Source organism: Gorilla gorilla, chromosome 8 (assembly GCF_029281585.2).
Source record: "Gorilla gorilla gorilla isolate KB3781 chromosome 8, NHGRI_mGorGor1-v2.1_pri, whole genome shotgun sequence".
NCBI lineage: Eukaryota > Metazoa > Chordata > Mammalia > Primates > Hominidae > Gorilla > Gorilla gorilla.
This window is the reverse complement of record NC_073232.2, coordinates 22,909,724-22,934,559: the sequence shown is the minus strand read 5'-3', so window position 1 is coordinate 22,934,559 and position 24,836 is coordinate 22,909,724. Positions and strand designations below refer to the sequence as shown.

At 45.4% G+C, this 24,836-nt stretch overlaps 1 protein-coding gene across 15 annotated transcripts in view; it reads left to right on the top strand.

The window, feature by feature from the left end:
- The window catches only part of FRMD4A (FERM domain containing 4A), a 685,957-nt gene that overhangs the window by 420,549 nt on the left and 240,572 nt on the right, over positions 1-24,836 (top strand). Inside the window, exon 1 of one of the 15 annotated variants that reach the window (XM_055352379.2) lies at positions 17,064-17,225. The exons of 11 other annotated variants lie outside the window; for them this stretch is intronic. The gene's annotated coding sequence lies outside the window, so the exon portion shown is untranslated. Of the gene's footprint in view, positions 1-17,063; positions 17,226-17,677; positions 17,915-24,836 lie in introns of those variants that run through there. 3 more of the 15 variants (XM_063709891.1, XM_063709894.1, XM_055352380.2) reach the window with 3 other exon arrangements.

Sequence of the window (24,836 nt, the reverse complement as noted above, 5' to 3'; positions counted from 1 at the left end):
TTGCAAAGGTAAAGAAAGAAAGGTACTGTGAGTGTTAAGAAATGGGAACTTTTATACGTTACTGATGGGAACGGAAATTTGTTCAATTACCTCAGACAGCAAATTGGCAATACCTAGTAAAGACACACACCCTACAAAAAGCAATTTTACTTCCAAATGTTTATCCTAGAGAAAATCTCACACACTACAAAGGAGACATGTACAAAGGCAGTCCTTGTACCCTTTCATTCATTTATTCATTTGCTCGGCAAGTATTTATTAAGCACATACTGTGTCTCACATAGCAGAAGACAAAACAAAAATCCTGCCTGCAAAGCGCTTACATTCCAGAGGAAAAAGATATGTAATGAGCAAAATAAATAAGGAAATATATTGCAGGAAAACTGATGATAAGGGCTGTGAAAAAACAATAAGAGAGTAAAAAAGAATAGGAAGTGTTGGGGAGGAGGCAAAAACTGTAACTAGGCTGTACAGCGATGGCCTCACTGAGAATGTCACAATTAGAGTTGCAGATTTAACAAATACAAATATAAGATCCCCACATAAATTTTAGATAATCAGTGAATCTTTTGTTAGGGTAAGTATATCCCACATAGCACTTGGGGTATACTTATACTACACATGAACTTGTTGTTTATCTGAAATTCAAATTTAACTGGATTTCCTGTCTTTTCTCTGGCAATGCTACTGATAACTGAGTAAAAACATGGGAAGAAGAGGGAGCAAATTAAGTGGGCATGTTGAGAAGGTCATCAAATGAATGAATTCCCGGAAGAGGAGCTTGGCAGGCAGAGGAACCGCTAGGAGCAAAGGCCCTGGCTGTTTGTAAATAATGAACACTTAGACGTAACTTGTCCCTCAGCTGGAGAACATAGACACATCCTGTGGTATATTTGCACCATGGAATCCAATAAATGGATAAAATTCAAAAACACTCATATTGATAAATCTCAAAAATGTGATGTTGAATGGAAAATAAGTTGGGAAAAGATAACTCTGTTCTAGCTGTATTTCTGTAAAGTTGAAAAACACACAAAACAGTGTATACTGCTTATGCTACATTCATATGCAAAGGACAGAAACAAATAGGGAATGCTAGAGACCTACTGTAGGAGACTATCACCTTCTGGGGAGGGAATGGGGAGGGAAGGAAAAAGGATGAGAGGCATGGCTTTAGCAAGCTCTCTCTCTCTTGCTTTCAATAAGCAAATAAGATAAAGTGTTTAACTTTAATGATAGTTACATAGCAGTCTAATATATTATCTGTCCTTTTTTTTTTTTTTTTTTTTTTTAAGATGGAGTTTCCGTCTTCTTGTCCAGGCTGGAGTGCAGTGGCACGATCTTGGCTCACTGCAACCTCTGCCTCCGGGGTTCAAGCGATTCTCCTGCCTCAGCCTCCTGAGTAGCTGGGATTACAGGTGCCCGCCACCATGCCTGGCTAATTTTGTATTTTTGGTAGAGACGGGGTTTTACCATGTTGGCCAGGCTGGTCGCGAACTCCTGACCTCAGGTGATCCGCCTGCCTCGGCCTCCCAAAGTGCTGGCATTACAGGTGTGAGCCACTGCACCCGGCCTATCTGTGCTTTTTTTTTTTTTAAGTGACTTTAAAATTTAAAAACCCAGAATTTTAGGTACTTTTGTATTATGAGGAACTCACTACACTAGGAAGCAACTTATGAGTGTGTAAATATTTGATCTAGCAGCAACTTTCCACTGATCCTGGCAGGTGACAGCTCTCAGTGAACAGCGCTCATAACCTAAAGTGAGAGGCTGTCTATTCTCATTGTGAATGTCCCTCAGAGTCACTAGGAGCCATTGGGCAGGCCAGGAACTTACTGCCTATTTCCTCGTCTGTCAGGTGGAGGTGTTGACACAAGCCTTGAACCCTCAACAAATAAGACAACAGCCACATGGTGCCTGTAAGTATTGTAAGAATCGGCGGTTGTGGCATTTCATTTTGTCTGATCTGGGACCTGCCGTGGGTTTCCCTTTGAACTGAACATTGCAATTTTCTAGGTATAGACTTTTGACAAGTTACTTAATGTTCCTGAGCCTCGATTTCTGGATCTATACAATTGGAATTAACAAGACCTACTGTGCAGTCTTGCTGCAGATTATAGATAATGCACATAATATGCACATCACCACCCAACAGATAATAGATATTATTATTATTACTGTTATTATTAGCTGATCATAGTTTAGGTTATAACCATTTCCAAAAGAATTTCCTTTGTAAGAACACACTTAGACAACTCAGGTGCATTTTCTCTTTTTCTCTACAGACTACCTTCTGATGTAAAATATAATTTTAGTTCTAACTCCTAAAAAATGGAATGAAACGGGTTCTCCATCATTTTTCGGCAGTGTTGTCACTGACTTGCTGAGTGACGTAGGGCTGCAAGGGCCTGAGAAGGTAGAAGGAACCAGAAGTTGACCTATGGGCGTGGATAATACTGCGCCACACAGTTGAGGATGAGACACAGCAACACCTCAGGGGTAAATGCTGAAGTTCACAGCAAGCACCTTTAGATGTGACTGATGGGCATTCCCATGGGAAGGCAAACAGTGCACCCTCAATTGCTGGAAGGTTGTGGGCTATTTAAATGCATTTGAATTCACTCCTAAGTTATTCACACACGAGCAGGGCGAATATCTCTGCAAGGAGCATACACTTGGTGCACTCAGAGGACAGGGATGGAATTGGAATGTAGGGCACAGTTATTTAGGACAAGACTGTTTCCTATGATTAACTTACAAGATGTAATTCACCCGGGGTCTCATTAAAGCTCACAGCAGTTACCTATGAGGCTCAAACCAAGGATTGACATCTAACGTAGTGGAGAAGACGGTATTGTATACAGACAAATCTGCCAGATTTCACGCCCTTAGTGGATGCTGATAATGGAAATAATACCATAGCATATATTTTATTTAACATGTACTCTGTGCCAAAAACTCCCTCTTTATACATTACACAATGCAACCCTCATAGCATGCCTATGAGTAGGAATCTGAGATGAAGAAAAGGTTAGAACTCATTAGCCTAAGATTACACCACTAGTAAGCTGTTGGTTGGTGGTTCAAACCTCAGGAGTCAGCTACCATAGCCTGTACTGCTGACCACTGTGTTATTGCACTCTGTGTCTTTGGGCAGGAAAGTGGATTAAACACCTGCTATATAGACAGATTTAAAAAAGGCCCTTCTGGAAGATTCAGGCTGACCTGTTCAAAGTCACACAGGGAGGAGGAGCAGAATCAGAGATGTGACTGTGATTGCCATGAGGGTTATGTTGAAAATCAACAGAATCCATAAGTAGCTGCATTCTAATACACACCAAGAAGGATGCCAGGGTCCCAGAGTGGGGGCTGCAGAGGCTCAGCCTATGTATGCCTCATCATGGGGCTCGGCCTTGTTGACCCAGAACATTTCCAGGCGTCTGCAGAGCTCTGCTCGGGTGCCATGATTCTGATTTCAAGGGATGGCAGGAATGTTCTGTGGCTGAACATGATTTTTGGCGCTTAAACTTCCAATTCTTTCCTCAAGGTTCCCCTCCGCTCCTCCAGAAACCAATCTGAGACTTCGCACTGCAAGCCCTTTATCAATCCATGCCTCCTTTTGCTCAAAATTAAGCCATGACAGAAAAAACGGAATGCACTTTGGCGGTCTTAAAAATTGACTTGGATACAAATCTGCTTCCTTCTAGGTACAGACTTTTGGCAAGTTACTTAGTGTTTCTGAGCCTCCATTTCTGAATCTGTACAATGGAAATTAACAAGACCTACAGTGTTGTGTTGCTGCAGAAATTATAGATAATGCGTGTAATGTGCATGGCACTCAACAAATAGTAGATATTATTATTATTATTATCACTATTATTATGAGCTGATCATATTAATAGTTTAGGTTATAACCATTTCCAAGGGAATTTCCTTTGTAAAGAGCACAAGGGGCATTCTCTGAAGATTTGAAAGGTACTTTCCTTTCTCTTCACTATGTATTTCCTCTTCTACTGAGAACTTGATTTCACTTTTGAGAAAAAATCTGTGCCTACCTTCCCAAAACCACACAAAGAAGTTAAAAGTACATAAACAAAGGAAGAAGCTTAGATCTCTAAGAGCCAACATGAAAACAATTCAGAGTTTACAAAGGAGAGACTAGGGAGAGATGGAAGCATGTTTATTTCAAGATCTAATAGAAACTAGACCTGCTCTATTATTAAGAGCTTTTATTAGGCCCCCTCAAAAGCTTTCAGGAGTCTTCAAAATGCATTGCAGGTATCCCCAAAAAAGTGGGCTTTATTGTTGGGGCCAGTGTTGCGACTGGTCCTTGTTCATTTATGAGAAACAGTGGTCACAGTTCCAGACTTTAAGGAAGGCTTCCTTCCTTAAAACCATTTTAAGGAGTTGCATATTAACACTGGTCAAATGCTGTTTTCTTTTCTTTTTTTTTTTTTTTTTTTTTTTTCCGAGATAGAGTCTCACTCTGTCGCCCAGGCTGGAGTGCAGTGGCACAATCTCGGCTCACTGCAACCTCTGCCTCCCGGGTTCAAGCGATTCTCCTCCCTCAGCCTCCTGAGTAGCTGGGATTGCAGGCATCCACCACCACACTGGCTAATTTTTGTATTTTTTAGTAGAGACAGGGTTTTGCCACGTTGGCCAGGCTGGTCTCAAACTCCTGACCTCAGGTGATCCTCCTGCCTCGGCTTTCCAAAGTGCTGGGATTACAAATGCTGCTTTCTACCATCACTGACTCCCCTGCTTTTTATTAGCAGGATGGATTTAACTATAAAAATCTATTGGGTTCTGATCACAATGCTTGGCTAAAAGAAAGTGATAAAGTGAAATTAAAGACCATACACCGTGTACAGGTGAACACATTTTGAGGATCTGGAATACAAGAAAATTATTAAAACAAAAAGCACTGCCGTGATGCCTATCTTTGAAGAATTCTTGACGGAGAGCAGTATAAAGACATATGCAAAGGTGGTGATGAAAACGTGCTGAGCGTAGAGACGCGCATGGGTTATTTAGGGCATGGGAGAGGGGAACCTCGGGGAAGGCTTCCCGGGGAATGAGGCGTCTGAGCGGAGCTGGAAGAGTGAGTGGGAGTCAACCAGGTGTCAGGGAGGACGGGAGGGTTTTCCGCGCAGATGTACAGCCGTGCGAAAGCAAGAAGGCAAGAAGCACAGGGGCCTGTAGGAGCTTCTTCTTGGCTGGGAGGCGAAACGCCAGCAGGAAATAGTGGTTGGTGAGGCCAGACAGACAGGCAGGCCCTATTTTCAACTGGACTGTAGGCAAAAGGGGACAAAGGCCACTTCCGCATCTGTTCACTGTCGCGTCCCAGCCCCCACCAGTGCCTGGTGATGAACAAATGCCAGGGAGCTTCAGCTTCACTCTGGGTGTGAGAGATATTTAGATATTTCAGAAGTGGAGCGACACGATTATATTTCATTTTAGATAGGGAGGCAATCGGTTAGGAAGCATTTCCATCAGAATTAAGTTCTTAAGACTGCAATTCTACATCCAAGAATGTCCATTCATTCATTTTATTCACTCATCACACGATTTTTTTTTTTAAGAGACAAGCTGTCGCTGTCACCCAGGCTGGAGTGTAGTGGCATGGTCCTATCTCACTGCAGCCTCCAACACCTGGGTTCACACCATCTTCCCACTTCTGCCTCTAGGGTAGCTGGGAGTACAGGCACATGTCACCACCACGCCCTGGCTATTTTTTTTTTTTTAAGAGATGGGGTCTTGCTATGTTGCCCAGGCTGGTCTCAAACTCTTGGCCTCAAGTGATCCTCATGCCTCAGCCTCCTGAGTAGCTGGGACTACAGGCGTGCTTCACTACACCTGGCTAATTTTTATTTAAAACTTTTTTTTGTAGAGTTGGAGTCTTGCTATGTTGCCCAGGCTGGTCTCAAACTCCTGGCCTAGAGTGATCCTCCTGCCTTCACCTTCCAAAGTGCTGGACTTACAGGCATAAGCCACCATGCGCAGCCTCAACAAATATCTATTGAATGTTTAGTATGTTCCAAAGACTGTTCTAGGCTCAGGAGATTTAGCAAAAAGCCAAATGGACGTAAATCCCTGCTCTCGTGGGAAGGACAGGTAATAAAACAAACAGCTAAGTAAATAAATTGTACAGTCTGTTAGAAGGCAAAAGAAAGAATGGAGACAAACTAGGAAAGGGATTAGGAACGGGGGAGCAGGAGGTGGGCAGGTGGGAGGAGTTGCTATTTTTAAGAAAGGTGGTTAGAAAAGATCTCACTAATAAGGGTACATCTGAGCAGGGACCTGAAAAGGTAAGAGCTTGATTCCTACTGGTATCTGGAGGAGGGCCTTCCAAGCAGATGGAAGTGCAAAGGCCCTGGGGCTAGCACAAGCGTAAAGACAACAGGGTGCCTGGAGCACAGTAAAAGCCAAGAGGTAGGAAAATTGTGCTGAGTGTAAGCTCCAATCAGCAGGATCAATATCTTTGGAATCTGTTAAAAATGTAAATTATTACACCCTAAGTTAAGAATCAGAGACCTGGGTTGGAAATGGGAGTGGGGGTAACACTCAAGAATCTGTTGTTTGTTTGTTTGTTTGTTTGTTTGTTTGTTTGTTTGTTTGTTTGTTTTGAGACTGCATCTCACTCTGTCATCCAGGCTGGAGTTCAGTGGCGTGATCTTGGCTCACTGCAATCTCCACCTCCCGGGTTCAAGCAGTCCTCCTGCCTCAGCCTCCCAAGTAGCTGGGATTACAAGTGTGTGCCACCACACCCAGCTATTTTTTTGTGTTTTAGTATAGATGGGATTTCACCATGTTGGCCAGGCTGGTCTTGAACTCCTGACCTCAAGTGATCCACCTGCCTCGGCCTCCCAAGGTGCTGGGATTACAGGTGTGAGCCACTGTGCCCGGCCCAGGAATCTATTTTGACTGGTCTTCCAGGGGATTCTCATGTTGGCTCAGTTGGCTCATCTCTGTCACTCTCTCTCTCTCTCTCTCTCTCTCTCTCTCTCTCTCTCTCTCTCTCCCTCTCTCTCTCCCTCTCTCTCTCTGTCTCCAGTATTTTGCCTAACCATCAATTTCCATAAGTCTAAATGCCCTCCATGTATAGATATCTCCAACTTTTTTATTTTCCATGCAGAGAGATCTCTCTAAATGTTAACCTTTTGTACCCAATCCCATCTCAACAAATAAGCCTAGGCTGGCACACTGGCTCATGCCTGTAATCCCAGCACTTTGGGAGGCCAAGGCATGAGGATCACTTGAGTTCAAGACCAGCCTGGGCCACATAGCAAGACCCCATCTTTACAAAAAAATTTAAAAATGAAAATTAGCCAGGTATAGTGGTACATGCCTGTAGCCCCAGCTACTCAGGAGGCTGAGACAGGAGGATCCCTTGAGCTCAGGGGTTCAAGGTTACAGTGAGCTATGATCACGCCACTGTACTCCAGCCTGGATGACAGTGTGAGACCCTGTCTCTAAAACAAACAAATATACAAAAAATTAAATAGCCTATCTTCTTATTTAGTGAAATCAGAATCCTAGAAATTTGATAGCCTGAACCATATTATTCTTTATTAACACATTATTTGCTATTATATTTTGGAGTAGGTCTGACTTCTATGGGGTGGCAGGAGAAATCATCGCCTCCCAAGTCATCACTGGGGGCCAGCTTCCTGCCCTGTCCCAGCTCTGAGAAGCTCACTCGCCTGTTCTCCCTGGGCCTGGGAGGTCCCGGGGCTCTTACTTCCTGCTCTGGCCCATCCTTTCAATATAGTCCTATTGCTCACTTGAGAGATTGGTAGACTGATGTCACTTGCACATAAACCTTCACAATAATCGATGTTACAATAGGAAAAGGAATATTTGCTGAAAATCTTTTCCATTCTTTTCTTTTCTTTTTTTTTTTTTTTTTTTGAGATGAAGCCTCGCTCTGTTGCCCAGGCTGGAGTGCAGTGGCATGATCTCAGCTCACTGCAACTTCCGCCTCCTGGGCTCAGAGATTCTCCTGCCTCAGCCTCCTGAGTAGCTAGGATTATAGGCACCCGCCACCATGCCCAGCTAATTTTTGTATTTTTTGTAGAGACAGGTTTCACCATGTTGGCCAGGCTGGTCTCAAACTCCTGATCTCAGGTTCAAGGCAGATCCACCTGCCTTGGCCTCCCAAAGTGCTGGGATTACAGGCATGAGCCACCGCACCCAGCCTCCATTCAATTCTACAAATATTTCTGCCTTAGCTGCTTTTTGCAGTGAAGCAATGGGCCAATAAATAAATTATAATTATTTGTGCTAGGCACGAGAAGGGACGCGATACCACCTAATACTCGACCATGCCTGAGGGTTGAGGAACACACCTTAGGGTTGAGAACACAGGCTCTGGAATCAGACTGCCTGAGTTTGGTAACTGGCAGTGGCCGACTTCTCGTCTGCAGGATCTGAGATGGCTTATCACGCCTCTCCCTGTGTTTCCATTCCCTCACCTATAAATGGGGTTAACAATAGTGCCCATCTCAGAGGGCTGTTGCGAAGACTGAGTTATTATACGTAAAACACATAATCAGTACCTGGCACTTGGTAAATGCCAACTAAGTTTTAACCTTTCTTATTTTATTTTAGAGATGGAGTCTCGCTCTGTCGCCCAGGCTGGAGTGCAGTGGCGTGATCAAGGCTCACTGCAACCTCTGCCTCCCAGGCTCAAGTAATTCTCCTGCCTCAGCCTCCTGAGTAGCTGGGATTACAGGCACCTGCCAACACGCCTGGCTAATTTTTGTATTTTTAGTAGAGATGGGGTTTCACCATGTTGGCCAGGCTGGTCCTGACCTCAATTGATCCACCCACCTCAACCTCCCAAAGTCCTGGGATTACAGGCGTGAGCCACCGTGCCCGGCCCTATTTTTATTAATACATATTTCTGAGTAAATAAACAAAAAAGCCTTGGGGAGAGAGCTAGCCGAAGGTACTTGAGTGTACTTAGAATGTTAACCAATTTTATACCGTGATACTCACTGGAATGCAGGTACTCCCAGGGGCTCCAAGGTACTTTAATTAGCTTGTGATGTTTTGATTGATTCTTGTCTGTGTTTCAGAAACCCTTGCTCGTTTTTGTTGCCATGAGTTGCAGTCTAAATCATGATTCCCAGCCAAGAAAAATCATAACCAACTATCTAATGTAATGAGAACACAACAAAACTATAAAACTTGGTTATTTCAAATAACAGAGCTGTTGGTGAAAAAATAACAAAATAAAACACAGCCATTGGATAATTTCTTCATACACCCCGGGGGACCCTGGTTTTAAGTACTTGATCGCAGGCCACACATGACAGGAGACAGAATTATCCCTTTTTGATTGAAGTGGCTCAGAATTGGCCTCTAATTGACCTGGGAGTAGGAAGCAAAAAGGATTGGGTATAAAAATATAACAGGGTTCACTTGAAACCAGCCAAGCACTTTAACCTGCCCCAGAGGGATCTCTCTGCATTTTTAAAACCTGCTTGACATATGAAAGGAAAACTTGCCAGTGTTATTCACTATAAACGCAGAAAATGGAATGTAAAGCTATGTCCATATGGTGCAGGTTAGGAACTGATGGAACGACACAGGAGACTATCAATTCTCAGGTGTCTTCCGCTGTAACTGGGACTCCATCCACAGTTAATAGTGAATACGAAGTAATTCTGTGGCCATGCTGCCTGTGACCGCCAGTGTATTTCACATGTACAGCCTGTGGCAGGCAAGCATGAACAATAAGAGCTCAAGCCTCCAAAAGACGACTCTGGGTTCAAATCTGATCAGCAGGGTCCCCTCAGGCATGTGGCTTCATTTTCTTTTTTGTTATAGAGACAGGGTCTCGCTCTGGCACCCAGGCTGGAATGCAGTGGTATGATCATAGCTCACTGCAGCCTCAAACTGCTGGACTGAAGCGATTGTCCCACCTCAGCCTGCCAGAAAAAGTGCTGGAATTACAGGTGTGAGCCACCACACCTGGCCCACTTCACCTTTTTACATCCCAAGTTCCTTGTCTGTAGAAAAGGGACAGAACAGTTTCCACCTCATAGGAATCCCATGATGATTAAATTAAAGTTTGGAAAGCTCTAGCACTGCCTAATACAGAGTACATACTCACCAAGGGACAGAACGGTTTCCACCTCATAGGAATCCCATGATGATTAAATTAAAGTTTGGAAAGCTCTAGCACTGCCTAATACAGAGTACATACTCACCACAATGTTAGTTGTTCATTATTATCAGTTGTGTGGTTTTGGAAACAATATGTGTTGAACCCCTAGTCTTCATAAGGCTGGCAATAGATATTATCAGGCTTATTTTATTTTATTTTATTTTATAGACAGGGTCTTGCTCTGTCACCCAGGCTGGAGTGCAGTGGTGCGATCACAAACTTCTGAGCTCAAGTGATCCTCCCACCGCATCCTCCCAAGTAGCTGAGACTACAGGTGCAAACCCAGCTAATTTTTAAATTTTTTTTGTAGAGACAGGGGTCTCACTATGTAGCCCAGGCTGGTCTCAAATTCCTAGCCTCAAGTGATCCTCCCACCTCGGCCCTCCAGAGAGCTGGAATTACAGGTGTGAGCCACTGTGCCCAGCTCCCAGGCTCATTTTAAAGGTGAGAAACAGCTTCAATAAGAGGCTTATTCAAGGTTGCCCTGGAAAAGGAGTCCAAGACTGCCCAATGGTATTAGCTCCAAGGACAGGATTACACAACCCAGCTTCAGGTCCTCCCTTACCTTGTCTCCTGTCCTCAGCTCGGCAAGTACACAAAGGCTTGAGTGGGAGAGATCTTTCTCCACCAATAGTGAGACCCTAGCAAAGATCAGAGCTAAGCCATCATCTCTTAATTGTCCCATGTATGCTCCAAGCTGGTCGGAGAAGCTGTGACTCAAATCCTAGAGTTAAGAACCTGGCACTTGTTATTAGTGGAGAAGACAGAATTTTTGCTCCCTCACTTTGGGCATACACACAAAATCACATTAATTTATTTCTCTAAACCCAATTAAATTTGACTACATCCTTATTCATTGGGATAGCAAGAATTTGCATCCTCTTCCCTCTCTCTCAGGCCACCTTGGACCTCTAAATAGGGAAGTGGTCTTGTTATCAATTTTTTTTTTTTTTTGAGATGGAGTCTCTCTCTGTCACCCAGACTGGAGTACAGTGGCACAATCTCAGCTCACTGCAACCTCCACCTCCTGGGTTCAAGTAATTCTCCTGTCTCAGCCTCCCGAGTAGCTGGGACTACAGGCACGCCCCACCACACCCAGCTGACTTTTATATTTTTAATAGAGACTGGCTTTCACTGTGTTATCCAGGCTGGTCTCAAACTCCTGACCTCAGGTGATCCGTCCACCTTGGCCTCCCAAAGTGCTGGGATTACAGGCATGAGCCACCGCACCCAGCCTCTTGTCATCAAGCTAATAGAGTTGCCACTAAGGTGCTTGGGGCAAAAGGACTGGCCATTCATTTTGAGGCCAGACTCCAACCCTCTTGACTGAACTCCAGGATCCTTTGCCGTGCCTAAGACACATATCTTAGCTGTTTTTTTTTTTTTTTTTTTTTTTGAGTCGGAGTCTCTGTCTGTCACCCAGGCTGGAGTGCAATGACGGACCTCAGCTCACTGTAGCCTCCGCCTCCCAGGTTCAAGCAATTCTCCTGCCTCAGCCTTCCGAGTAGCTGGGATCACAGGCAGCTGCAACCACACCCGGCTAATTTTTTGTATTTTTAGCAGAGACGGGGTTTCACCATGTTGACCAGGCTGGTCTTGAACTCCTGGCCTTAGGTGATCCACCCTGCCTGGCATCCCAAAGTGCTGGGATTACAGGCGTGAGCCACTGTACCTATAATCTAAGGCCTATAATGTTTAATTCTAAGACACATATCTTAGAATTTAGCTCCCAACTCACAGGCCATGCACTGGCCCATCAGGTTGCCTGCCCACTCTTGAGGCACTCAGCAGGCATAGGGTCTTGTGTCATCTGCCCATCATGTACAGATGTTCTCTCTTCCTTCTTTTGGGGGTGCTATCACCCTTCTCCATCCCTTCCTACCTCCCCCATTTCCAAACCTCAGAGCACCTCTCCTCTCTTTAAGAGTTCAGCTCTTTCCAAAATAAAGCTCCTTCAGTCTGTGTAAGAGAAGCAAGGGTTACCCCAGGTATTCAGCTCTCCAAATCCTGCTGACCCACTGAAATAACAAAAAGAAAAGTATTTCTGCTGTTTCTTTCTTCTCCGGCAAGGACAGCAAAACACAAGGCAAAGGCCCATACACCAGGCTGCCATGTTTCTCTTTGCAGAAAGAGTCTCGAAAAGTATTAAACTCAAGCTGAAAATGGAAGCACTCTAAATTATTTAATCACAACTACATATTAGGGCTGGTCAGCGAAGCAACACTTTGCAAAATATTCTTTGATTCATAGCCACTTACGCCTAGTGTTCCATTTTTGGAATGCCACGTAACTGAACAATGGGGCATAATAAAAATTTTATCTCTTCAAATTCTTGTTCCTTGAATTTTTCTGGGTGATATAGATGAATTTCATGCAAAAATTCAAAAATTTGCAACCTCAGGCATAAACGGGTTAAACCTTTGCAAGTAGCTGCCTGAATTCTCTGTGGTAGAATCGGCTGCTCTTCAGGGAACAGACCATTGTGGAGTTTTGACTGGCAAAGCTTTTTATCTGTCAATTCCAAGGATAACCACTGGTGAAACAGGAAATCTATTTCTTTTTATGTTTTCATTTCCAGGTAACTTAAGTTTCAATTTTATTTTATTCATCAAGTTTTACCATGACCTATTTCTTTTCTTTCTTTTTTTTTTTTTAACTTCAAGTTCTGGGACACATGTGCAGAAGTTGCAGGTTTGTTACATAGGTATACTGTGCCATGGTGATTTGCTGAACCTATTAACCCATGATCTAGGTTTTAAGCCCCGCATGCATTAGGTATTTGTCCTAATGCTTTCCCTCCCCTTGCCCCTCAGCCCCTGACAGGCCCCGGTGTGTGATGTTCCCCTCCCTGTGTCCGTGTGTTCTCATTATTAAACTCCCATTTATGAGTGAGAACATGCGGTGTTTGTTTTTCTGTTCCTGTGTTAGTTTGCTGAGAATGATGGCTTCCAGCTTCATCCACGTCTCTGCAAAGGACATGAACTCATTCTTTTTTATGGCTGCATAGTATTCCATGGTGTATATGTGCCACATTTTCTTTATCCAGTCTATCATTGATGAGCATTTGGGTTGGTTCTAAGTCTTTGCTATTGTAAATAGTGCTGCAATAAACATAAATGTGCATGTGTCTTTATAGTAGAATGATTTATAATCCTTTGGGTATATACCAAGTAATGGGATTGCTGGGTCAAATGGGATTTCTGGTTCTAGATCCTTGAGGAATTGCCACACTGTCTTCCACAATGGTTGAGCTAATTTACACTCCCACCAACAGTGTAAAAGCATTCCTGTTTCACCACAGCCTCGCCAGCACCTGTTGTTTCCTGACTTTTTAATAATCGCCATGCTAACTGGCATGAGATGGTATCTCATTGTGGTTTTGATTTGCATTTCTCTAATGACCAGTGATGACGAGATTTTTTTCATATGTTTGTTGGCCGCATAAATGTCTTCTTTTGAGAAGTGTCTGTACATATCTTTTGCCCACTTTCTGATGGGCTTGTTTGTTTTTTTTCTTGTAAATGTGTTTAAGTTCCTTGTAGATTCTGGATATTGGACCTTTGTCAGATGGGTAGATTGCAAAAATTTTCTCCCATTCTGTAGGTTGCCTGTTCACTCTGATGATAGCTTCTTTTGCTGTGCAGAAGCTCTTTAGTTTGATTAGATCCCATTTGTCAATTTTGTTGCAATTGCTTTTGGTGTTTTAGTCATCACGACCTATTTCTGTTAGTACTTCAAATTCTTCGAATACAGCTTTTCTTCCCTCAATTCTTATTTGTTCCCAGTCCAGGCCCCCAGGCACAAAAGGTTTTGGGAGGGGTAAAGAGATCTTGTGCCAGGTACTAGTTCTGGTTGTGGGGATACAGTGAAAACATGGCACATACACACCATGGAATACTATGCAGCCATAAAAAAAAGAATGAGATCATATCCTTTGCAGGGACATGGATGGGGCTGTAGGCCATTATCCTTAGCAAACTAACACAGGAAGAAACCAAATTCTGCATGTTCTCATTTATAAATGGGAGCTAAACGATGAGAACACATGGACACATAAAGGGGAACAACACACAATGGGGCTTATCACAGGATAGAGGGTGAGAGGAGGGAGAGGATATGGAAAAATAACTAATGGGTAATAGGCTTAATACCTCAGTGACAAAATAATTTGTACAATAAACCTCCATGACGCTAGTTTACCTATGCAACAAACCTGCACGTGTACCCCTGAACTTAAATACAACTTTTTAAAAAAGCCCCAGAAGGTTTATGCTTATTCAGCCAGACCCTGTTCTAAGTGCTTTACATATATTAACTCGTTTAATCCTCATTACAGCCCTACAAGGTAGGCAATATTATTGTCCCCATTTCATAGATGAGTGTTCTCAACTGAGGCACAGAGAGGTTAAGAAACTTGCCTAAGCTTGCACAGCTAGTCGGTGGCCAGGCAAGATTCAAGCCCAGGCAGAATGGCTTCAGTCTGTGCCCTTCACACAGGTCTGTGAATCCTGATGGTGGCTAAGTGTTAAGAAAAAAATAAACAGGATGGTGATACATTAAGTACCTGGGGGAAACCATTCCCCATGTGCTGGTCACCCAAGGTTATCTAAGAGGCAGCATTTGAGCGAGAACCTGAAAGACGACCAGGAGCCAGCTACCCAAAGAGTGGGGTAGGGAGCAGGGCCTGGCCTTCCAGGGAGGGGAAGCAGGAAATGTGAATAATATGTGATGAAGACAAAGAGGATGTGGCAGGAGCAGTGAGAAGCCACCCGCAGTCTTTAAGCAGAGCAGTGATGTGATGTGAGCTCTTTCTCCAGCCTGAGCTGCTGGGTGATCCGCAGATGCGTGACCACCTGGAACATACGGAGCCCTGGAAGAGGGTTCTGTAGCTGGAGGGTAGGGGGTGACACGATTTCTGGTGGGGCCGGGTGGCAAAAGATAAGACTGGATGACCAGGGGGTCCTTATAGCCATCAGAAGGAAGATGGACTTTTTGTCCCTAAAGCCAGGGAAGCCCTGAACAGGTTTTAAATGGAAGTTATGGGATCAGATCTGGGATTTAGGAGAATCGCTCCAGCTGGAGTGGAGAATGCATCTGAGAGAGATAAGATCAGCACCCATTCACAGGGCTGCTGGAGACATCCTGGTGAAAGATGATGTGGCCTGAGTATGCCTGGGGCCCAGCAGTTGCTCACTCAGCTTCAGGCACTGTTGGGATAAGGGGCTGCCCTCATGACCTTTCAAGAGGTAGTTATGAGGACAGCCTCCGTGATCAGGTGAGGAATGAGAGAAAGGAGGGAGGGAAATGAGCTCTCTATCCCTATTTCTGGCTTTGGGGAGGAGGAGGGAGCATGCTGTTTACCAGGAGAGGGAGCCTGGAGGCAGGACTGGCCAGTGAGGCAAGTTCAGTTTAGGACATACAGAATATGACAGTGGCCAAGGCGGAAAGTAGGAGGTGTAGATGTGGATAAAATTCAACAACTCCTCTAAGGATGGAAACAAAATATTGGAAGAGAAATGTATGTCTGAGCTGGGTGCGGTGGCTCACGCCTGTAATCCCAACACTTTGGCCAAGGTGGGTGGATCACCTGAGGTCAGGAGTTCAAGACCAGCCTGGCCAACATGGCAAAATCCCACCTCTACTAAAAAATACTAAAAAATTAGCCAGGCATGGTGGTGGGTGCCTGTAATCCCAGCTACTCGGGAGGCTAAGGCAGAAGAATCGCTTGAACCCAGGAGGGGAGGCTGCAGTGAGCCGAGATTGTGCCACTGCACTATAGCCTGAGTAACAGAGACAGACTCTGTCTCAAAAAAAGAAAAAAAAAATGTGGTAGGTCTGAACATTTCCTCATTGTCCATTACTATGTGTTGCAGTCAAAACAAATCAGGACTAGAACTAGTCTGCGTGCAAAGAAACAATATGCCCCCTGAGGACCTCAGAACACAAGGAGATGGGCTCCAATTGCATTATCCAAAAAAAACGGGCTTTGCATTGGAATAAGCCTCACAGACTTTAGAGAGGTACCTGAGAATCCCATTCAAACCTGGCTTCAGATCATCAAGTCTCCAGTCAGCTTGAAATAACACAGGTAGTTAAGACCAGCCTGGGCAACATGACAAAATCCTGTCTCTACAAAAAATACAAAAATTAGCAGCGTGTGGTGGGGTGTGCCTGTAGTCCCAGTTACTTAGGAGGCTGAGGCAGGAAGATCACTTGAGCCCAGGACGGGGAGGTTACAGTGAGTCGTGATCACACCACCACACTCCAGCCTGGGTGACAGAGTGAAACTCTGTCTCTATAACAAACAAACAAACACAAAACAGGTAGTCCTTAACACCAGCGTTCAACTTTTTCTCCAATGCTAACTGTATGCCCAATTCCCTTTCTATTGATGGTGAGGCCTTTTGAACTGTTGAAAATTGTTACCAGTGTTGTTTAGAAAACAACACAGGACCTGTGACTGGAAAAAAGTATAATTTTCAGTCAGTTGGAAGACAGGATGTGAGCGATTTCTTTTTATTACGAAGTTTGTAAGTCCTCAGAGCCTACCAGTCTCCGGAAAATGATGTTTCTAGATCTCCCAAGTACTAGATCAACCATGGTGGGAGGAAAACCAGTCTCTCCCCTGAAGAGTGGATGGGTGCAGGTTGGAAATTCTAGAGAAAGACTTTACCCAGAAACAAGTCGGCTTTTGCTAAGTGGAGGCTCTTGCCAGCATCCCCTTTTATTTTATCACCGTGTTTTGACAATTCATGAAAAAAAATGTGTCTAAGAGCAAATTGAGCTCCTCAAGCAATAAACATTTAGACATACCCTGTGAATTGAGTTATTGTTCTTGGTGGGGAATCTTCCCAGAGTTTGTTTCTCTTTTCTGGAAAGAGAACGTGTCAGCCCGTTTTCCTCCCCCGGGTCTCTCGCAATGGAAGTCTCCCTCTCCCAGTCATTGTCGCGAAGCCTTGACAATAGCCACATGCCTCGGTTATCCTGCAGCAACTTCCATTGAAGAGTTGAGGGGAGATTAAAATTCAATACAATTGGACCAGATCGAGGGGTAAGAGCTGTGCCTTCAGCCAAGGGAGCTGCTGTCTCCGGGCTCTCAGGGTAGGAGAGGGCCTCGAGCGGTGGCTTTGGGTGGGTTTTGTGGGGGAGCCAGGGGTCCCCCGCTTGGGGACCTCCGTGCTGGGCATCCCGCACGCTTTGGACGCGCGCAGCCTCACCGGGAGCGAACTTTGTCTCGCCTGCGGGTGCCACGGAGAGGGGCTGGGAAGCCGAGCCAGCTCTGGGGGCGACTGGGGGTGTCCCTGGCTTTCTAGGGGGGCGGGGGCGCGCATTGTTGTCCAGGATCGGGCGGCGCTCGGAGGCCCCGCGGCGGGCGGTGGCGGCGGCGGTGGCGCGCGGTGGCCGCCTAGCACCCGACCTAGCAGCGCGCCGGGGACTGGCTCGGGGCGCGCTGGGCGCACCATGCGGCGGGCCGGGCGCGGGCGAGGGGCGGGCCGGCGGCGGGGCTCACTGGCGCCGGGCCAGGCTCGGCGCGAGAGGCGCGAGCGGGCTATGGGCTGACGCCGAGGGCCCGCGGCGGGGGCGGCGGCGGGGACGGGGCGGGGGCGCGCCAGCTGCGGGCGCCAAGGCCGCCTAGTAGGCCAAGGGCCTTCGCCCGGGCGAATGGGACGCCCGTTCCGGGGTACCAGCCGCTTCCAGCCTGAAGTTCCTCGGCTCCCTTGGAAGCGCAAAAAATAAAAGGTAATGTGTCTTTGTTTCCCGGTCGCGGTGGCAGGGAGGCGACTGACGGCAGCCCTTCGCCTTCCGTGTTTTCACGCTGGGCCGGGGAAAAGGGACGCGCCGCTGCTTCTTTACTGGGGGCCTGGAGTCGTTTATTTCGCGTATGTTACAGTTTTTAAATGCAAACCCCACGTGGGGCACATACTGTGCTTTCTTCTGCAACCCTCCCCTCGGCACACACACACCTACTTTCCTTGGGCACCTCAGTCCCACGCTGTCTGAATCTACCCGGGGAGATAGGAAAGGACATGGCTTTAGGCAGAGCTGTGTAGGCTTTTTTTTTAAACCATTTTTTGAGAGTGACAGGGGAGCCCTTTCCTTTGGGTGCAGGACAGGGCGTTTCAGACAAGGGTGGCGGGGGCCGGCAGCCGATCGCCGGTGCCCGGGGCTGCTAAGATGGACTGCTTTTTACGTTCCAAATGGCTGCAGCAAGTTTGATGCAGAGAAAACGGACGCTCGGAAGGGGAGGAGAACAGAAGGGAACCCCCTTTAGTACGTGCTCATTTAAAATTGGCTAAATGCAGTGCTTCTATATTGGAGGCAGCTGCTCAAATGTTGGTGCACGTTGAATTCAGAAAAGATTCCCGGTGCTGCACCGAGAAAGCTGTGTGGGCTGCCTGTGTGTAACGAGCGACTTGGTGCCTTTTTCTCCAGTACCGTGTTAGCAGAGTAACTGTTCGTAGATTCAGGCGTATTCTGCGAAATTTCCAAGGGATGGCTGTGCTAATAATAGCTCTGGTGGCGGCTTCTCAATAGACATCCTCATTCTGAACGATGCAGCCATGCCAGCCCCCCGGGAAGTGCAGCTTGCTGAGAAACGAGAACCAATGCCCGCAAAGGACTCCCTGACCCCACCATGAATGGATGCGGCTCTGGCTCCTCTATGAATGGAGCATCCCAGTGGAGACGCTGCTACTGCTGTTTCTGGCTTCTTTCAGTTCGAATCCTCCTCACAGATAGTGATGAAAGGGGTTGCTCTGAAAACCTAGACAGGCACATTTCTAAGTCTGAGCTGGTCAGTGGTGACAGCCTGTTCTATCGGGAATACATCTGCCTTGACCTGATTGAGGGTTCAGCTGCTGGTACCCCCCTTCCACCTCTGCATCCGTAAGTCGTCCTTTTCCAACAGCATGACTGATCTGTGGGAAAGCACCGCTCAGAGAGCCCGGGACAAACTGCTGACTTCATCCTGGGAAGCCACTGCTGACCCTGGGGAAGTACCTTGGGAACTGGATACAGTAACCTGTCCCTTAGACTTCATGAAACTTAGCTGGGTATGCCGTCCTTCAAATGTGCAGCAAAGTGCTTTTGCACTGGGGGCAGCAGTCGGGGAGAGGAAGACACATTTCATTGTTTTGTTTTTGGTCTTTAAATTGTATCAAGCCCATTCGTAGCATTAAGCCCCATTTATGTTTGAGTGTGACTTGGACTTGGACAGGGCCAGAAGACCAAAGCCTCAAATCAACAGAAATCTGGTTTGGTTCTCAAAGTGTTACTTGTCTCTTGCAACCTAGAAGGTTAGGAGGTGATCCAGTTTGTACACTGTCTTCTGTTAGATCCATTCTGTTGCAAAGAAAGTTTGGGTTTATTTAGGGCACAGCAGGAATGAGGGTCCTGTAACGAATAGGTTTGAATCCACTTGGTCCTGAGAAGTTAAATAGCTGCAATTAATTTAATTGGAGGCAATATTTGGACATGCTTTGAAATCAACGCTATATTGTTCAGCCAGTGAACACAATGTTGCCTCCAGATAAGTTAGAAAGAAGTAATGACTGGTGTATAAAGTTGTGTGGGTAGAAGTAATGTTTTAGGGAGAAAAAATTGAATTCTTATTCTTTCATTAAAGGGGAATTGTTTTAGTAGGAATAAGGATCAGAAAATCTCTCCACCCTCTTTTGTTCTGACCAAGTGTGATCTGCCGCTGCTATTGCTATATTGTTTTTGGCACTTGTCTTGAACTAATTTTATTAATAAGACTTGTTATTTATGGCACGGGTTCTCTTTGTAATTCGTAGACATTGTTGTCAAGTCCCCTGATAACCTGGCAGGTGGCTGGTGCCATTAGCATGATCATGTCATTGGGGAAACTGAGACCCCTTGAGGTTCAGTGAGTTGCTGATTTCATAATCCATGAGAACAGCATCCCAGATGTGCACAGCTCTCGATGTTATTGTCACAGCGAAGTTATAGCCTGAGGTCAAAGGGAAAGACATCCAGTGACTCCTTGCTTGGTTCTGGAACTTGGGGAGAGAGCTCTGTGGAATAGCAGATATGCAAGAGTTGCCAAGGAAAGAGCTCTTGAGTCAACCTTAAGGAGTGGATGCAAAAAGTGGGATTGGTTTGTGATGTGAAAGAAAGGGATATGGAAGGTTCAGGAGATCTCATATTGAGGGGACTTGCCAGGCTACCTTTGTCTTTAAGTAAGTGTTGGGTGAGACTACCATCAAAGATCGTTACTGCCTTTACTGCATGAATATACCACTTGTGTTTACATTGTTTATGCTGGTGTGTGTGTGTTTGCATCCGCATGTGCGTGCAGCATGCTTGTAGTTCAATTCACGTGTCCAGCAAGCCATATATTTACCCCTCATAAGACTTGCGTTTAGCCTGACGCATCATACTGAATGAAAGCATAATGGAGCAATTTACAATCTAAAGCTTTGTTCTTAGATATTTTTGCATATTTTAAGAAAAGGAACAGTATAACTTTTGAAGAATTCCTAGTTCAATATGTCGAAATGAGAAATAGACATGCTAACAGTTAACCAGCTTATGAAGTTCTTTTAAACTACTCTCCATAGAGTATTAGAATGTCTGAGTCTGGGGTCAGCAGTAACTTCAATTCATATGTCTTATTTTTTGGATAGCACCTGATATGATAACATTTGTGGCAGAATTTCTCTTTTTTGGTTTATTTGTTGTGCAAAATCTCAGCATCTTAGAAGCAATTTCTGGGACCTCGTAAGAAAGCAATAGGGTAATGATCTTCTAATGATTCCTCAGTCTAAACCCTAAAAACTATATTCCCCTTGAGCTAAAACAGGAGTTCTCTTACCTTAATAGAATCAGCAAGTAACTCAGGCCCATGTGCCCTCGTGACCTCCCCAGGACACTGCATTTTTATCGGTTCACCCCACCTTACCCATTTCTGATTCTGCGCAGTCCATTTCTCTCTGGAAATGTCATGAAAGGAACAACAACAAAAAGATGTTGGATGTCTCTGAAAAGTTAGGCATTGATGTAAGAAAAGGAAGAAAAGGGATCATCGCATCAATTGTGGAGGGTATGTAGATATTTGGGTTTTTCCTCCAACAGCAAAATCAGAGTCAGAGAATCTTGGAAAAGTGGCTGCTAAAAAATCTGATCTTGTGGGGAAGGGCATGCTGGATTTTATCTTGAGGTGTTCATTCCAGCCATAATCAGACTGAAGTACATCAGTAGTATTTTCTGTTGTTTAGTTGTTGTTTTTCCCAGAACATTTCATCTCCAGAGTTGGTACAATAGCTCTTGGAACTTTGGGCTTTGGAGTCACGATTGCACACAAAGGCCAGACGGTTTCAATGCTCTCTTCTGCAAAAGTTTTCTGAATCAGCATAAATCCAGCTTATCAAAAATTCTCTCCACAGCAGTTTCATTTTAGTTCCCTAAATCCATCAGCTGCCACCCTTTCCGTTGTCTCATGGAATCAGCACATCCTTCTCTTATAAGGAGTAATTTAGACACACCCTTACATTGGAAGTAACCAGCTCTACCACCAGTGGCATTATTTTAAAAATCCCTATCACTGTTCCTCTCTTACATTTACAGAAGATGATCAGAGCTGGTGCTACTGTTTAGTACATTGCACTAATGCTTATTTGGGGGGCTAATGAGTGTGTGTGTGTGTTCAGTTTTGTTTGTTTGTTTTTTGTTTTTGTTTTGTTTTGTTTTCAGATGGAGTCTTGCTCTGTCACCAGGCTGGAGTGCAGTGGTGCAATCTCGGCTCACGGCAACCTCTGCCACCCTGCCTCAGCCTCCCAAGTAGCTGGGAATACAGGCACGTGCCACTACGCCCAGCTAATTTTTGTATTTTTAGTAGAGAAGGGGTTTCATCATGTTGGCCAGGATGGTCTCGATCTCCTCACCATGTGATCCGCCCACCTCAGCCTCCCAAAGTGCTGGGATTACAGGCGTGAGCCACCGCCCCCGGCCTCAGTTCTTAACTGTATCAGTGGAAATTGAGCATTTTCTTCCCAAAGATAAACATTGTTCATCTTCCACTTGAAGATGGAAGTCACTGCTAAGAATAAAAGCCACAGTTATTGGAAAGTAATAGAGGACTATGGGGGATCCAGTTCAGTTCAGGGGCCTTATTACTACCAAATAATCAAGAAGAAATGAGTGGTAGTCTCAGTTTGAGTCAAATCAGAACCTCTCTACAGATGTACCAGCATAATTAATTCTAATTCAGAGAAGTTCCTTGTAGGCTCTAGCTTGTTAGGAAGGGCGATCTCTATGCTGTGTGATGTTTTCTGGCTTTTTGTTTTAAAGGTAGAGCTCCAGCCATTCAATGATGCAATACAAGAAGAAACGTGTTGTCTGTGGTCAAGAGCATTGATACATCCATACCCTTTGCCCCAAACTCTGACTTACATTCACATGTTCCTTTTTGCTCCTGCCTTCTTAGCAATTATTTGCCAATCCGTGGCTACTGCATATGTTTTGCTTGCATACACTGACTACATTAACTCGCTGCTCATGTTGAGCACTCCCCGGACCCTGGTTGTATAAGCAAATCGCTAAGTGAGTGTATCAGACCACACTCCAACATGGATCTGTTTAGACTTCAGAAACCTGAAAAACCAGCCAAGCATGGTGGCATTGTGCCTGTGGTCCCAGCTGCTCCAGGAGGCTAAAATGGGAGGATTGTTTGAGTTCAGGAGTTGGAGGTTACAGTGAGCTGTGATTGCACCATTGCACTCCAGTCTGGGCAACAGAGGGAGAACCTGTCTCTAAAAAAATAAAAATAAAGGAAAAAAAAAGAAAGAAATCTGGAAAACCCCAGTGGTCTAAAGCACAGTGTCGCTTGTTAGGCCCACCTGTGTCAAAACTTTTCTTAGTCTGTGCTGTGGTGTGGCCCCTCTTCCTCAGTTAGTAATGCATTACCAACCTTAAAGTCCGGAGTCCTGGTCCTAATGCAGAATCCCAAACCTTTTAATGATATTTTGCACTTCAAATTAGCCAAAACCTCTCCCTGCACACTTGAAGCTATCACTCCACAATTTCCTGTGGGATTAGCCTGTTCGTTGGTGATGCAGCCTTCTTTGCAGGGTTTTTGCCTTTCTTTGTCCTTGCTGTATGGGGAACGCATGGGAAAAAAAACAAAAACGGCAGGTAATGGGGAATTAGATTGATAATGCATCACAGGGAATGGAAATAATAATCGGCGAGTTGCCAGGCTGTGCCATTCATAACCAGAAAATGCACCATTACGCTCTCGCCACATGCCTGGGAAGAAGTATATAGATGTGATAAAACCCAAACTAGGAAGCCAGACAGTGTGGGTCCTCCAGAGCTGGACGACATACCTACCAATAGCCGGAGAGTCTAGCGCTGGCTTGCCCATCTCCCGACTCCCACTGGCCAGCCCTGATAAGTATCTGATATTTATTTCTCTGTTGCCCAGAGAGAGACAGAGAGAAGGAGAGAGGGGAGGGTGATGAGGACATGAAGCAGACACTGATGGAGCACAATGGGCAGCAGTGTTCGGCCTTCTCAATCCCCTTTTATTGGGCTGCTTGAGTGTTTTGTAACAGAAGAACTGCAGAGTGACCAGTAGCACAGATGTAGCCTGCAGGTCTTGGCAGGAGGGGAGAACCATGTACAGAAGGCAGTTGTAACAAGGGCTACTGTTAGCAAGGGCTGCAGCCACGGCTGCAGGGCTGCCCATCACAGTCAATGCCTGGTGCAGTCTACAAACCACGTGCATATGTGATCTGGGGGTTATCCAGCCAATCAAACATTTTAGAGAGATGGTGCTTTAGGAATGAAAGGGGGTATCTAGATCATTTTTGCAAATGAGGAAGAGCTTACAGGCATTGAGGGACCTCGCCCTGGTCTCAGCTGCTGCGCCAAGGCTGGTGTCCCTGCCTCCTGACGTGGATCTGCGTGGTGCAACCTGGCATGGCAAACAGAGAGGGGAGGATGGTGCCATCTCGCCCTGGGTTTGGTCATCTAACCAGCTCTGCCACTGCTTATGTGGCCTTGGGTGAATTACTGAGTCTCTCTGAGCCTTGGTTGCTTTATTTATAAGTGACATTTGGAGGAGCAAATTAGTTAATATCTGCGAAGCGCCTAACTCTCAAAAAGTATGGGAGACTCTTTTTTCTGGAGAGATGGGATCTTGCTGTGTTTCCCAGGCTGGTCTCGAATTCCTGGCCTCAAACGATCCTCCTACCTTGGCCTCCCCAAGCCCTGGGATTACAGGCATGAGCTACTGCATTAGGCAAGGAGACTTCTCTAGAACAAGAGATTTTGTCTTTGCATTTCCCCCTCTCCAACCTTGTTTACTTATATTACTGGAAGGCTCAACAATGCTAACTTTGGGGGGATATGATCCCATCGAGGTAGAAGAAGCCAGCTGGCTGTGGAAGTGGAGGTGCTACTGAAATAAATGGTGCATCCTCACTTATGATACTGAAATCAATTTTATAGGCAGAAAGTAGTATACATGGACAAATGTTAGCTCTGATATTTCACAAGTGTCACCTAGCCTTCCAGAAAGGGTTCTGCAGATAAAGTCATGACCCTAGCCATTCTTACCTTGTTGGGAACAGGGAAGATTTGTGAAGATGGCAGGTGGCAGGATGTAATAGAGTATTCTAGCTGTGAAAAGGAATTAGGG